This window comes from Centrocercus urophasianus, unplaced genomic scaffold (genome assembly GCF_019232065.1).
Source record: "Centrocercus urophasianus isolate 14NV4802_14NV808 unplaced genomic scaffold, USGS_Curo_1.0 seq_26, whole genome shotgun sequence".
Classification (NCBI taxonomy): domain Eukaryota; kingdom Metazoa; phylum Chordata; class Aves; order Galliformes; family Phasianidae; genus Centrocercus; species Centrocercus urophasianus.
Genome location: NW_024884822.1, coordinates 12,975,225 through 12,990,624, shown reverse-complemented (window position 1 = coordinate 12,990,624; position 15,400 = coordinate 12,975,225).

Sequence of the window (15,400 nt, the reverse complement as noted above, 5' to 3'; positions counted from 1 at the left end):
CGGCTTACGTGAACCTCACCTATGTATGTCCATTTTAGCTAATGAGATTTAACTGTTGGCTCGAGTCCACTTCTACATCAGCCACAAACACACCGTAAATTTTCCACGTGTTTGTGAGCATCAGGAATGGCTCTTCTACTGAAACAAAAAGGATTAAAATGAACTCATCCTTAGAAATGACATTCCTAGCTTCCAGTTGTCTGCACAGGTCTGCAGAGTGCAGGGAGTTTTATAAAATTATGGAAGCCACTGCAAAAACAACTTGAGCAAATCATGTATTCCGCCGTCTGGCCCAAAGTTGATTTGTGGTCCTGTCCAAAACAACAGTTTTGGTGCCTATTAGTAAGTAGCTAGAGAGAGTTTTATTACATTTGTAGAAACGAATGCAAAAGGTAAACTGAATGCATTTCTGAAGCAGCCAAAAATGTTGAGGGGAAGATTTTTCCCTACTGCGTCTCAGAGCCTCCCTGCTCTGCGCCTTTCATCTCCTATGACTGAGCACCAACTGAAGCTTTCTAGTCCTTGCTGTGGATAAAAGCCTCTCTTAAGAGGAAATGCTGCAGAAATGTTCCTACCTTTTTCAGTAGCCCCTGACCTGAAGGCAGCCCCATCCTTGCAGGTGGCTTCTGCCTGCAGGAGCACCTGAACATGAGGGCAGTTCACCCATGCTGCTCTGTGCTCTGCCTCTGCAGTCTCTCCCATGTGAGGTTCATCAGTGTGATCTGGAAATGAGCTCTCAGTGAGCTCTCTTCTGCTCACACAAAAGCACTACGATTTCCTGCAATGTGCTGTGCATGTTAAACCTCTCCAGTGTGTTCTCGTTTGGGCAGCATCTGCTTTTCCCAGCCGCAGTCCCGACGCAGCCCTGGTATTGTTTCACAAGAATCTGAAGGCCATGTGTGTTTGTCTCCTCTATGGATAATGTAGTTTCTGTTAAGAACCATCACATGACTTTTGTTTTGATCCTTTTCCCATGTGCCTGGGGTCATCTTGGCTGCAGGCTGCAGATCACGTACAGGGCAGTGAATGTTTAGTTGCTGGACTGACAAGAGAGGTGTTCAGGGCAGTTGCAGTAAGTTATTACTGCACAGGGGTGGATTTGACAGCAAACTTCTCTTTGTAAATGCTTATTGCTGTGGTGCTTCAGAAATAAATATAGGGCTTCTGTTTCACTTAGGCCATTTTGAACATTGTATTTCCATAAATGAATAGACAAACCTTTCATATTTTTTTAATGTCTGGGTGTTTCTCATTAACTCATGCTTCATCTACCAGTGTGAAATTGAGATCTTGTACTGGCAATAATGCTCCTTTCTCATCTGAACGTTGTCAAAGATAAGGTTTCCATGTGCTCTTCACCACTGTGCCTGGATGGGAAGGCACAGACTAAAATGCTGTGAAGGAACATGCAGGTGGGCTGCTTGCAGAGAACTTTGGGAATTGACGCCTCATCCTACCCACCACAACCTCAGGCTGTCACTCAGCCTGTGCAAAAGCACACTGTGTGAGAATCCCCAGTGGCAGGTCATGCAAAACCAGATGTTCAGCTGGCGTCAGCATTTCGAGGCGGAAATGCTATCAGGCTAGCAAGAACACTGAGGAGCTTGGTTAAGTATCTTCTTCATCAGAGTTTCTGATAGAGATTGCTGTGATGATAGTCACTGAACAAATTGCTGTGTGAGGTGTGTAGGAGACAACCCCGGAGGCGATGCTTTCAATAAGCTGTTCCAAAAATCTCCTGTGCCCCATCTATTGCTATCGATGCTCTTAAAACCCTTTAAGAAAATAAAAACCCAGCTCTCCTTGTTGTCTAAACTCCGCTCTCGAAAATCTTCCTGTGCGTCTTGGAGCCAAATGCTCCAGCAGAGTGTTTGTCTGCTAGATTCAGTTCAAAGGGGGTGGAAAGAATCTCTGGAATTGCAAAACACAGTGCTGGAGCCCAATGGCTGTCCTGCCTGCCCCTGAAGCCCAGAGCGTGCTGCACGGGACTGGCCTGACTCCAAGGATGGCAGATTGGTGACTCAAGGCACTGGTTAGTCACTACTTGACGGGTAATCCATTAAGACGCCTTGAGGATTTCACTAGATATGATGTTCTCCAAACATGGCAAGGAAAGAGTAGCTAAAACAACTGCGAATTCAATGCATGCCTTAATTTAAGCATGCCTTAATCTTCCTAGCAATGTATTACCATGACAACTCCATCCATATTTCGAGAACAATCGCTTTCAACCATTAAACTATCAACTATGTACTCAGGGTAAGAAAATAATTCATAAACCAACGAACTAAGTGCAAGGAAAAGATGTGATCAGTCTTACGATACTCTAGAGAAAAAACATCCTTCTCCAATATGCATTTGAGTTTATTTTTTGTTAAAAATAGATGGAGATCAACATAAACTGAACACCGTAGTGAATGTTTGAGATAACTTACAATAAATGCTGGAGGTGTTGAAATTGCAGCAGTAAAGGTAAACGCTGTAAGATCTCATGGGGTTTTGGTAATGATATACTTAGTCCTCCTATGGATTGCTGAGCCCATGGAGGTTAAACTCATGCATTATTCTAGGTTTTAGGCAAGCATTGGTCCCTCTGGTCTACCTCTACATATTTCAGAGACTTGTGGAGAGCTGGCCAGATGAGCTCTCCATCGCCTTGTTTCTGCAGGAGGAAGATGCTGGGGCACCAGGTAATCCACAGTGGCAGATTCTGCTGTGAAACAATCAGCTTCACCCCGGCCTGTGTGTGCCACTCATGCAGAGGTCCAGTTATCAACATCTGGGTGAGATCTGTGCATCCAGAACGAGCTGCATTTTTGAGTTTTCATGCTCGCAGTTTCCACACGCTTGCCATTTTTGGCCTTGCCGGAGCAGAATAAAGCAGTAACGCAGGACATAAGAGTGGCGAGGTGGTTTGCAGTTGGCTTCTCAGAAACACACTTTCCATTTGAACAGTGGCAGTCTGTGCCCAGCAAGCTTGCGACCACTGAGTTAGCGCAGGCAGGTCAATGCGATCCCTGTTTGTTAGTTTTTCCATGATTAACGAGGATGAACACGACACGATTTCTGAGGGATTTCACAAATGCTTCCTTTGTAGTCCTCACCCTGGCTTAAACTCTGTGATTTTTTTTCTCCTCTGTGCCAGATTTTGCTCATTCTTGGCAGCTTGGCAGGGCAGAATGGGCTGGCTGTAGGACCCCGAAGGAAGAAGCACGACCAGCCACCAGATGTGTGACCTCCTCACCCTGCTGGCAGCACTGAACGTCCTTTCCTGTAAACTTCTCTGAGGTTGTATTTTCCTTTCTCTTCCCAGCCCTCAGCTGCTGGTTATTATCATTGTCAGGCATAAATGGCTTCTTTCACACTCCATATGGTGAGTGCTCCTATGAATAAGATCTTAGTACCCCAAAAAGGTTTGCATGAGGTTCAGACAGTGTTTTGCAACTAAATTAATATGAGAAAGGAATGTTTTGAACCCATCTCCCTGTGTAGGCAAGGGGATATTTCCACATTATTGGGTCAAGTATGTATGTCATAGATCTGCAAAGGAAAAAGAGGGCGAGAGTAAGAAAGATCTTTTCTTAGGGGAAGGAAGCTGTTAAGAGCACAGCAAGTTCAAAAATTGAGCAGTGGGAAAGTATTGAGATCTTGATTCAAGTTGCAGTCCGTGCGAACAGTTGTTTTTCTGCAGCAGTGACAGCAGCTCTCTAAAAAGAAATCTGACAGAGGTTACCTATTTCTGGAACCAGGTGAGAATATATACATAGATAACTGACACGAAAAAGACACTGTGAGATTCCCCTTACACTGTGGTTTGAAATTATCACCCATCACATCTATGCACTAAGGGCAATCTGGATGCAAATGCTACTTCTAATTTGCATTCGGGGCTGAAAATAGCTGAATGCAGGTTATGGTTACGGGCATGTGGATATCAAAAAGCCTCCAACCGCATCCTGTTACAACTAATGGTCTGTGTTTGCAGCACTTTATGTTGGAATGCCCTCAAATATCACAAAGTAAGCAGAGCAGGATGGCTGGGAGGGAAGGAGAGGGAAGGATCCTGCGGCCTTGGCAGAGCTCATTGCATTGCACTGATCCCTTCTACGGTCATGGGGTCAGTGCACTGGATACGGGCAAACTGGAAAATACACAAAGTGAGACTGAATTCAAAGGATCATAAAACAGCCTGAGTTGGAAGGGACCTACAAAGATCACTGTGTCCAACTCCTGGCTCCACACAGGGCCACCCAAAATCCAAACCCTATGTCTGTGAGCACTGTCCTTGAACTCCAGCTGCTCAGGGCTGTGCCCACTGCCCTGGGGAGCCTGTTCCATGCCCACCACCCTCTGGTAAAGAATCTTTTCCTAACCCCCACCTGACCCAACACTCAGTGCAATGTAAGGAAGGAAGCACTGATGCATAACTGTTGTTTTTTTTTCCTGAGAGGAATTGTGGATGTAACTCCTGTTTTGGAAAATGCATCCCATCGAATCTTCAAATATAGCTTTCAGTGGTCAAGAGGAGGCTCAATGCAGTCTTCAGGTGTCTTTAACACTGACAAAGCTCAGATTCAGAAAAGCGACCATTTCAGAAAAGCCCAAGTGCAATGATTTCCCAGTCCCAGTTTTCGGAATATGTTTTTCCTCATTTCAAAACCGTTTTGCAGAAGTATCAGAACATGTTTAATACTTGAAAAAAAAAATGTGAGCATCATGGTCACTGAACAAGACTCACCCCCCTTTCCCTTCCTTTTGTTAAAGCAGAATGAGGTTGCATGGACTCTTGTTTACAGTTTCTTACAGTGGGCTCTTTTGCTGCCAATGCCACAAATGATGTCATTTGTTTAGCGGGAGACTGTCCATTAGAAATGCCAAATGTAATTAGGATCTTTACTTTCAATTGCATTTCACAAACACTCGTGGTGAGAAATGGCTGCTACCTTTTGAACTCTCAGCCTAGCAGTGGGAGTTTCCCTGCAAGGGCTGCTGGCAAAGGCTCTGACCTAGGGTGAGAAGAGATTTCACACGGTATTTGCAACTCTCTTCCACATTTGGAAAGTTCTTAAGCTTTCAGCTGGGAGGGCAGTGATGTCACTGAGAATAACTCCTGTCCTGGTGGGGGAAAAAAAAAGAAGAAAAAGAAAAAAGACCCAAAAACCCAAACATTAACCCCTGGAGATTGCAGAGCTGAGGCTCTGTCGACTTCAGGTCCTCCAAGCCTGGGAGGAATGGGCCGAGCCTGGCCAGATGCTGCCAGCTGGTTTTGAGCCAGCATACTGGGATCCTACTCCACCCATGACACTTAGAGAGAAACAAAGGGTGTAAAGGGTGTGTTAGGGACAGGAAGAGGCGTGATGCTTGTGACTGTACTCCAGCTATTCTCCACTGTCAGGAGCCCCTGAGGGAGGAGGTGGGAGGAGGCGAGAGGAGGAAGGCCAGGAGCAGATGGCATTAATTTAGCACAGCCCAAGGCTGCTGTTCAATATGCTGTTGCTTGGTCCATGTTTGGAACCAGCCTTAAAAAATTGTGTCCCCCTGCTTGTAGGCTACCCTTGTAGCCATTCAACAAGGAGGGGGGATGAGGGCATCCATCTGGACCAGGCCTGGGCCCGGAGCCCTGGCTGACAGCAGCCAAGATGTCCTTAGCAGGCGGCGAAGCTCTGGGGGCCCATCCCGGCGCTTGCTGACGTCAATGGAAACCTTTCTGATGACTTCAGTAGGCTCTGGATCAGGCTCCTGACTTCTAATTGCAAGCATGCATGGTTTCTCTCCTTTCTTCTCATCAGAGATGTTAAAAAGCGAATGTGGCATCTACGCTATTCAAGCACATTTCTTATAGTGATGAAGGGAGCACGTCATCAGGGCAATGTGTATGTGGATGGTGCCGGACTTTTGCTATCTGATTTACTGTGGTTTAGCATCAGCGCGTGCAGCATTGGAAATACTACTCCTCGTGGCACTCAGCCCTGCCCTCTGCTTTTCCTTTCTCCAGTAAGGGCTCACCGCTCCTCCTGCTGTTCAGCCATCACCTGTAGAATTGTAAACCACGCAACCTCAAAGGGTTTATTGTCTTTCTTCGCTATTCAAAAACCACCATGACTGCTAGGCACGTCACTCATGGGTCCTACCAGCTCTTCTGCAGTAATACAAACAGGTAAACCACAAGAAAGCCCAGCCGATACCCAAGCAGCTTTGTGTCACTGAAAAGAACCTTCACCCAGACCCTCCTCCTGCCTCCGACCCTTCAATGCCAGCAGAGCTGGCTCCGTGTCCTCCATCCTCCACAGCCCACCATCACCATCTCCTCCAGGGATTTCTCTGTGGGTTATTTGAGGATACGGACACTCGAGTGGAAATATGATGATGAAGCACCTGTGTTTTCACTATATACTGTCTTTTCCTGCTGTTTTTAATGTTCTCTACATTCCTGTGTGATTACTTTTTCTCTTTTGCCTCTCTTTCATTGAGCTTGTGAATGCAAATCATTTCTGGGATGTTATTAATTTACTTCCAGCTGATAAAATGTCTGTGAGGCAGGAGGGAGCATGAGTCCTAGCTTGTGTCCTTTGAGCACAAACTACTTGCAGCCAGCAGTCTTGCCCTGCAGTTCACACTTATTCCTGTAATAAACAGGTCGATAACAGAGTTGCTGATTTACATTTAAATAATGGAAAAAAATAATCTCAAACATAGAGAAAATTGAGACAAAAGAAAGGGGGTTTTGTGGTGTTTTGTTTTTTTTTTCCCCCGAAGCCGCATAACTGCTGAAAAGAACAAGGGACTGTTGACTTTGTGCTGTAAAATTTACTGAATTGCTCTTGCAAAACCCAGCCACTGTGTGGTATCCTTAAAAGGCCAGTCTAGATTATTGATGCAGAGCTTTCCAAAATTTCCTCTTTTATTTATTATTTTTTTAGTAAGAAATTTGACATCATGTTATAGAAACTTTGTTATTGCTCACTAAGGGTTTAGAGGCAAAAGGTTCCTTTCAATGCTTCCAATTACAGTAAATCAATGAAAATGGAGCACAAGGACAGGTCCAAAGTATTTTAATGCTTACTTAAGAATTCTTGTAATTTTGATGCAATTGCTTCAATTTATACAGCTACACTACTGAATCCACACAGCCATCTATTATAATCAGCCTTGAGTTTTGTTTCTTTTTTTTTTCTTTTTTCTGCTGGGTCAATAGGAAAATACTGTGTTAGCATTCTTAGGATACATTCTGAGCTGATGGTAAAAAGTATTTCCAACTCAGGTCAAGCCATGAGGGAAATAATGTTATTGAACTTTGTCTTTAGGACTTGTAAATCAACAGAGGACTGTAAAGCCTTGGAGAGAGGGTTCTCATCTTCCCCTTTACTGAGTGCTATGCTAAGCCCCTGGACAAGCTCTTCCAGCAGGAGCAGCATCAAGGTGAGAGGCCACAACTGAGCAGCTCTGCCCTTCGCAGGCTGTGAGCAGGAACTGATGGTGCTGTGCACACAGTGAACTCCTTTCCTCTGCGAGAGATGAGGCTGAGATGCCGCGGTGGGGCCACTCTTTGTTCCAGGCAGAAAGCTGGTGCAGGACCCGCTTCCTGGAGACAGGGAGGAAGGAAACCCTAAGGAAGGAAGATTAACAACACTCTGAGTCATGACCAAATTCTCAGCTGGTCTCTAGCAGCACGTGTCCTGCTCACCATCAGTGGGTTTTAGGGCAAACTGCAGCAGACGCCCCTGACTGGGCCATCTTGTGTAGTGTGAAGAAATTGCTCCTGTTTTCACCCAGCGTTCTGTAATTTAGTATATAAGCTGTTTTTAAAGATGGTTGTCTAGGTTACATATATTGTCACGGCCTACTGAAGACATTTTATCCATGAGCAAAAGTCAGCACACAAGGCAACGTGACAAAGGCCACGCTATGGCTGATACATCATCGTGTTCTGATGTACCATTGCAGTTGGTGGCTTCAGCCAACCCCTGAGAGATTCTGAAAGTTAAACCCAAAGATTGTCGCGGTGTTTCAGAAGCACGCTGCCAGACTAAGAAGAGACTGATGAGTTTCTGTGTCCTGAATTCATTCAGGGCTTATACAAGTCCTTCCATCACTGATGCTCTTGTTTTGAAAGCAGAAGGACGATCAGGAACACTCAGTGACTGTGAGCTATGCAGGGGAATGCCCTTTCCTCCTCTCCCGTGCTGAGCCTGTGTCCTTGGCCTTGGTCACAGACAGTACTCCTCGCTGCAGCTGTGAGACCTTCATGCAACTGATACTGGCAGAGAGGCTTGGGTGCTTCATGAAAGCGAGTTCAGCAGAGATGTTTATTAACCCCAGGCTTGGTGCAGTTATTCAGCTGAATGTGGTGATGGGTTCTAGCAACACAGAAAAAAAGGCAAATCTGATGTTTGGTGGTATTGGAAAAGCAGGAGTTTTTGACAAGGCTCAGAAGACAAAGATTATCTGAAAAAAAGGGGCACGTGAGCACAGAATTCCTGGGTTTTGACACTGGTTTGCCTTCATAAATTCTGACATTCGGTCTTCAAAGAAATCATGGAAGAGGTAAAATTGTCAAAGTTTGAGATGAAATCAGCACCCGTGAAAACAACACAATCTTTTGAAAACAAGGGTAGCAAAACAGCAAAAGAAGGTAAAAACTTTTGCTGACATTCAGCTCTCTAGCCTTGGATTCATGGAAAAAAAAAGTGATAACTTAATACAGGAATGTTCTTGTTTGTGGCTTTTCTCCAATCTTTCATGGTCATTTGGAAACTAAAACAGATCCTCCTGCTCCAGACAGTCTAGTACAGTGAAAGCAGCTTGTTACAAAACATAGTTAAGAATGTTTAAATAAAAATATGTAGAATAAAGAAGGAACTATTCACGATGCATCACTACTCTGACAGGCTGTGAAGTTATTTCACCCTTCAACACAAGTGCTAAAACATAATGGAATCCCTACTGAGTGTTTTCATGCCTACCAGAACATAAAAAAAAGCATAACAAAATGCCCAGTGTGCCCCTAACTATTAGCTTGACTGAGTAAGGAGGCCAATAGAAAACAGTGGCACTGTGGGAAATACTTGTGGCGAGGAAGGAAACAATAACTGAAAGTGATAAAAATGGATGGTTCGTGCACAACCACACATTGGCTGGGGAAGTGCATTGTGCCCAGTGCAATGGCAGACAACCTGCAAGCACAGCGTCAATGTAGGCTATGCCTTTTTTCTCTCTGCTGCCATAAAGAAACGTAAAAGCCAGATTTTAAAAAGGCTTCCAGATGGGAAAGGAGGCTGCTTCTCGTCCTTTGGGTTACAAAAAAGACCATTCAGTTTGCAAGCAAAGCTATGTGAGAGACACTTGGAATGCACCATTTCAATCCATTCTTTTTGCTTCCAGTTTAACCGAGAACTTGAAATGGGCACAGATGTAGCACTGCGGCGTGCACTAAATGGTGCATTAACATAATGCTGAATTCTGCTGTCACTAATCAGGCCCTGTTCCGAAAGAAAGCAGCAAGACTTCTACCCGCACAGAAATTCCATGACTTGTCCTCTAATATACAGAAATCTCAATTAAATCATACTGAACTCACTGAGCTTTATGAACTCAGGGTTGTTGCTCAGGTACCAAATAGTGCTGAGCTGGCTCTAAATGCTAATTTGTTCCAAGGAAGCTCTTAACTCTCACTGCCTTTTTTTTTTATTTTTCTGATTTACAGTGCAGATAGAAAACTCTTCTGAAGTTTGTGCATCCTATCTGATGTTTAAATGCAAAGAACCTAGGAAGAATTGTCCTGGATTACTGCTGCTTACAAGGAAGTGTGTTTCTGCGGAGGTCCAAAAGCCCTTCTGTACTCGGAAGCTGGGATGGTTTGGCTTTGTTCTCCTTTAGCACTGATGCAGCTTCGTTCCCACCCAGCAGGAAGTGATGGTTGTGCTGTTGTCAAACTGGTGGAAATAACAGGATTGTCTTTGACTAACCATGGTGTTTCCCACCTCAGGAACTGGAACATCCTGAAATCATTCTGCCCCTAGACACGTCTTCTCTTTTTCCGTTTAGATTAAATAATATATTTAGGGCTTGTGAACAGCCTTATGGTCTTCTCAGTGTGGAGCATGCAAAAACAAGTGGGAAGGAAAAAGGCAGGTGGAGGAATGGCTCAGCCAGAAGGCAGAGCTCCACCAGCCAAACCCAAACTTCTCTTCAACTTACACTAAGGAATTTGTCCTTGAGGTGAAAGGTGGGACCCTGGAAAGCCATTCTAACCAAAATTTTGGTGGTCTATAAGTTCTGGAGTGACCAAGAACAGGGCAAACATTTTGTAATTTGGGGCAAAACCCTGAGTGCTCCTACAAGCCACTCATAGCCTCACTTCTCTATCATGAAGTGACTGCCTTCTCTCCCAGGCACCCCAGCCCATGAGCAGGATGCAGAGTGGCTCTCTCATCTTCTCAATATATTTTTCTGTACTGAGCCTTTGTTAATATCGCTTTTTTTTTTGTCTGCATAGGAAACAGAAAAATCCGTTTTGCTGGATTTGCTTTTGGTCTGACTCCCTAAATGCTACAAGGTGTTACAAAATCCTGAACATCTTTCATTTCAGGTTAATTGAAGCCACTGGTACAATAGAACACAATTTATTCTCTTTCAAATGGAAGAGGTGGAAAATGGGCATTACTTTATGTCCGCCCTCTGTTTGCCTCAGGAATATTCTGGCCAGGGGTATGAGTTGGTGTACGTTCAAATTTTTCAATTATTCTTTTACTTCTTTTTAAAATGCTCGCTTCTCTGGTGCGCAGATCAAACATTAATGAAGTTTGAAAGGTCTTACTTTGAGCAACATAAAACTTAATAAAACCATAATTTTGCATTTTACAGCTTTGGTGAGGAAAAGGTGTTAATTGAGAGTACCATGGCAAGAAAACTGCTTTCTGGCTCTGCTTACAAACTGGCTTGTTCTTGTAAATAATCAGTCCCACTTAATTACCAGACCATATTGTATTTACTAGCAACAGTCAAGCATTCCCAGACCTCATAGTTTTAAGTCTGTGAAACACTTGCACATTATGATCTCACCTCATGCTACAGAATCTCCATTCAAGTTTATACATGACGTGGAAAGTCTCCGAGATGCACTCGGAGGTGTAAAATTAGTGTAATTCCACTGGAATGAAAGAGACGTGCCAATTTGTATCAAGTGAAGCTATGGGCCACAGTGTCTCAAAGACATTTGCTTTTGTCTGGCAAACAAGCAAACAAAGTTCTTCATTTTAATGGAAAATAATGGTTAAGTTCGTCCTTGGTAATGTACCGAAGCAGATCAAAGATGGTACTGCCTTGCAAGGCTCTATTTCACTAACAGACAATTAATATGATAGTATCAGGGAAATGAATAGCTATTCCGTGCCTAGGTGTTTCCCCTTACAGACTGTAAAACTACTGGGTTTATCATTTTCTGTCTTTAGGCAAAAAAGGTAACTCTTATTTGCATGTTTGTCAGTTTGTACTTGAGAGTACAAAATTTACTTAAAAACAAGCTCAGCAAGCTAAATGGAATGCCGATGGTCTTATTATCCCAAGAGAGCAAAGCACTTAAGCCCGTGATTAAAATGAAGTTAATTGAATTTAAGCATGCACTTACGGTAAAGCATAAAACTAAATACTTCTCTGAATAGGAAAGAGATTATTCTCACACTTAAATGTAAGCACTAATAATAGTTTTGCTAACATTGAGGTTTATAGCCTTCTCTCTGCAGTTCCAACTATCCCACCAATAAAACCTGGCTCCAAGATCAGAGCTTTTCTAAGAAATTTGTATCGAAGAATGAAGATCAAGGTGTTGCTTATACAATAAATTGGCAGAGCACATTTGCAAAAAGAACACATTAAATTCTGGGTGTGATGAGTTATGTATAATAAAGGCAGGAAAGAGCTTATTTCACATTGAATTGTGCGGCCTTCTCAGAAACACAGCCCTGGTTATAGAGAGTGAAAACACCTAGCTGCTCTATGAAATCCCCAAACAGCAGTGTTCAGGGTGTAGTCAGAACTTCACTGCAAATGCAGCTGAGTGTTTTTGCACTCGAGAACATCAGCCCCAGGTTTTTGTTTGGGATTTGAAACCTCAGGTCAAATCAACAATTCCAGCTTCTGCAATTGCCTCTGCTACATCTGACTGATTCGAGACAGATGGCATTTTCTTGATGAATTTAATTTTCTTTGTATTTATGATAGGAACAAAAACACCTTCCTCACACAAAGCATAATAATCAAGTATTTCATTAATTATGTTGCTGTCCTTTTGAGCTGGACCCAAGAAACTGATACAGTTCTGTCCCACAGGAGAATATGAATTTGTTGAAATGCCTTAGCAAGTACATTTGTTTTTATTACAGGTTTAGAGAAGGATGCGAATAGACAAACGGGAAAGTTCAGTTGCAATTCCTAGACTCATCCCTGTCAAAACAGAAAGCTTGAAAATGTTTTTTTTCCTTAAGTTGTGCTCATTTGTTCCATGGCTTTAAGGGATATTTTTTTCCCATCATAATCAAACTTTCTGAATGCGAAGGGATCCCCTTCCTTGCCACCATTTTTCCCTTCACAGAAAATGTGAACAAAGAAGCCAGGTTAGCCAGATCCCCCAGCTTTGAATGGCAGTTTCTTGTTATTGCACAGCTTTCATATCACTAGAAGAGAGAAGGACCAGAGGCACGTTTCAAAACACAGTGTTCTTTGTTGTACATAATGATATAAAATTGTGGATTAAAAGATACTACCTGGTTAGCTCAGTTAATGTCTCTATCTGCACAGTTGAGCTGTACCATGCTGAAGCTTCACTAAGTGGAAGCTTCTGTTTAAATTACCCTTAATGTGGAGTTCTTAATAATAGTTTCTTAATGTAGATTAGAGCAATTAATGCATTTTTTGCTTTACACAGTGTAAACTCATTACTGGCTTTTTGGAAGTTTTTCTCCCGAGCATACTGAGAAAGCCAGAATGCTAAACACAAAATATTTCACACTTGTTGTTTGGAAGAGTATTAATCCTATCAATAGAAGCATTTTAATGCATAATTTATATGCACGTAACGCTGTATTTACAACAGTGGAGAGAGAACTGGGGTATCACACAAGCAGAAAAAATACAGAGCAGAATGTGTGATATTTTAGACAAGGAGATATGACTCCAGTAAGACCTGAGCTACAGCAGCTCAGATGTGAGCTAACTGCAGCTCTCATTAGTGCAGGTGAGGAACGTGAGCACAGCCCAGCTGGGTCAGAACAAAGCTCAGCCCGGCTCAGCATCCTGTCCAGCAGCCAGCAGCAGAGAATGCCCAGAGGAAGGCTGTGAGTACCAGGCAAAAAGGAATTTCACAGAACTTACAACCTAGGGACTTCCTGTTTCAGAGGTTGTAGTCCTTACATCTAGTGGCCTTTAACGGGTTTTTCTTTTGGGAATTTGAACCCCTTATTATGCTTTATGTGAAGAACGACCTTTTGCCTCTTATAAGCCCACAGCTAAGCTTGCTTTCACCTCCACCAGAACTGGAAGGCAGACAAAGCATTCCTTCACCTTCCCTGCTCCTCTCAAGCTTTTTAAACACGTCTGGAACATCCCTTCTTAGTAGTTTCTTTTCCAGATGGAAAGACTATTTAGACATTCCCTGTATAGGACCCATCTGTTGCTTCAGATGGCTCTTTTTGCCTACATCATTATCTCTGCCAGCTTCAGTGTTTCTTTTTGAGATGGAGAACCAGCAATCTGTCTGCAATCTGAGGTGCAGGTGCACCAGGAACTCACAATGTCGTAATGATCATCTTTGCTTTGTTTGCCTTTCCTTTTCTAGTAATTCCTGCCATTCACTGCACTTCTTGGTGATCAAAAGAGCTCTCAACACCTGCATCAAACTATTACAAAACCTTGTTCCTGACTAATAGTAGGTTACAGCACATTGTCTCAGATGCAACTTCAGTCCAACATGTGTAATATTATATTTATGTTTACACCAAATGTCACCTGTCTTTTGTTGTCAGGCAGAATGCTGAAGTCCTGCAGTTCTTCAGTCTATATTTTTGTGTTCTATGACAACTTCATTGTCCACAGACAACTTATTTCCTTCCAGCCTTACTAGCTTTCCAAGAAATAGGCTGAGCAGCACCAACGTGTGCCTGCTTGCCTGCGAAATTCCACGTACAACCAGACGTTCGCTTCCCTTCCTTTGAGTTATTGGGCATACCTGGAAGACCATTGCCTCATTTCCCCTCATCAGTAAAGATATACCTGCCTCACACGCTGACTGAATCCATCAGAGAAATCCAAAGTCTAGCTTTCCCATTCCAAGCCATGCTCACCCTTCCCCACACCTTCCTCACGGAGGTCTGAGCAATCCTGCCTGCTCTTGTCTCACATGCTGCCAAATAACCCGAGCTCTGGCATGAGAAGCCAACCCACAGCAGAGTTAAGAACCCATTGGACAGGACTGAACTGATAATTTAGACACAACTCTGGTCATAGTCACGAAGACCAATGGGTAATGATTAGACATAATGACTAATAATTAGGCTTAATCATAAGTCTTAATAGTTTAACAATAAATGCTTTGATTCTGCAAGCACCTAATCACACAAATTTTATTTTCTGCTCTAAGGGTGTGCAGCTGTCAGACTTCCTATTAGCTGGACTTTGAAACCTCTACGAGCTCTGCTGCCAACACAACTGATCAGCTTTTATTGCCTTTAGCTCTGTAAATTCGCAGTGAGAGCCATCTATTGCACCCCCATTTTTCAATACTGCTCCAATTTTTGCCACTTTTATATATTCACGCACAGTGGTAAAATACAAGTTTAGAAGGCCTGCTATGAAGATCATTCAAACTTTGCAATTGCATTTTTTACATGGAAGGTGACCTTACCCTCACCAACCTGGCTCACTTTGAGACATTTGTGTGCATGCCTGCATACAAGCAGGACTCGATGATCCTTATGGGTCCCTTCCAACTTCAGATATTCTATGATTCTATAATTCTACTGCATACATTTAATGAGTCCAGATGGTGCATCTGTTACGCTTTCATGCAGAGTGACCTAATGCAATAGTCAACGCCCTGAGACGCATGGTGCTCTCATTCTGCACACCAATAGAGCTGCACTGGATCAGCTACTCAGTGCTCCAGGCACAATTTACACCGTGGCAAAGCGGTTTTGGTACGGATTGCACAAAAGGCACAGTACAGAACATGGCTGCACGGCTGCACACCAACAGCATTATTCCAGGCTGAAGGCCGGGAGCAAAAAATAGACTACAAGCGTGGAATGTTGCTAAAGGGAGAATTTGAACTGCCTGCCCTGCTCGCACACAGCCCAAGGCCGTTCCGCGGCGGGTCCGCGCTCTCCCGCGCCCGTTTATCGCCATTCCG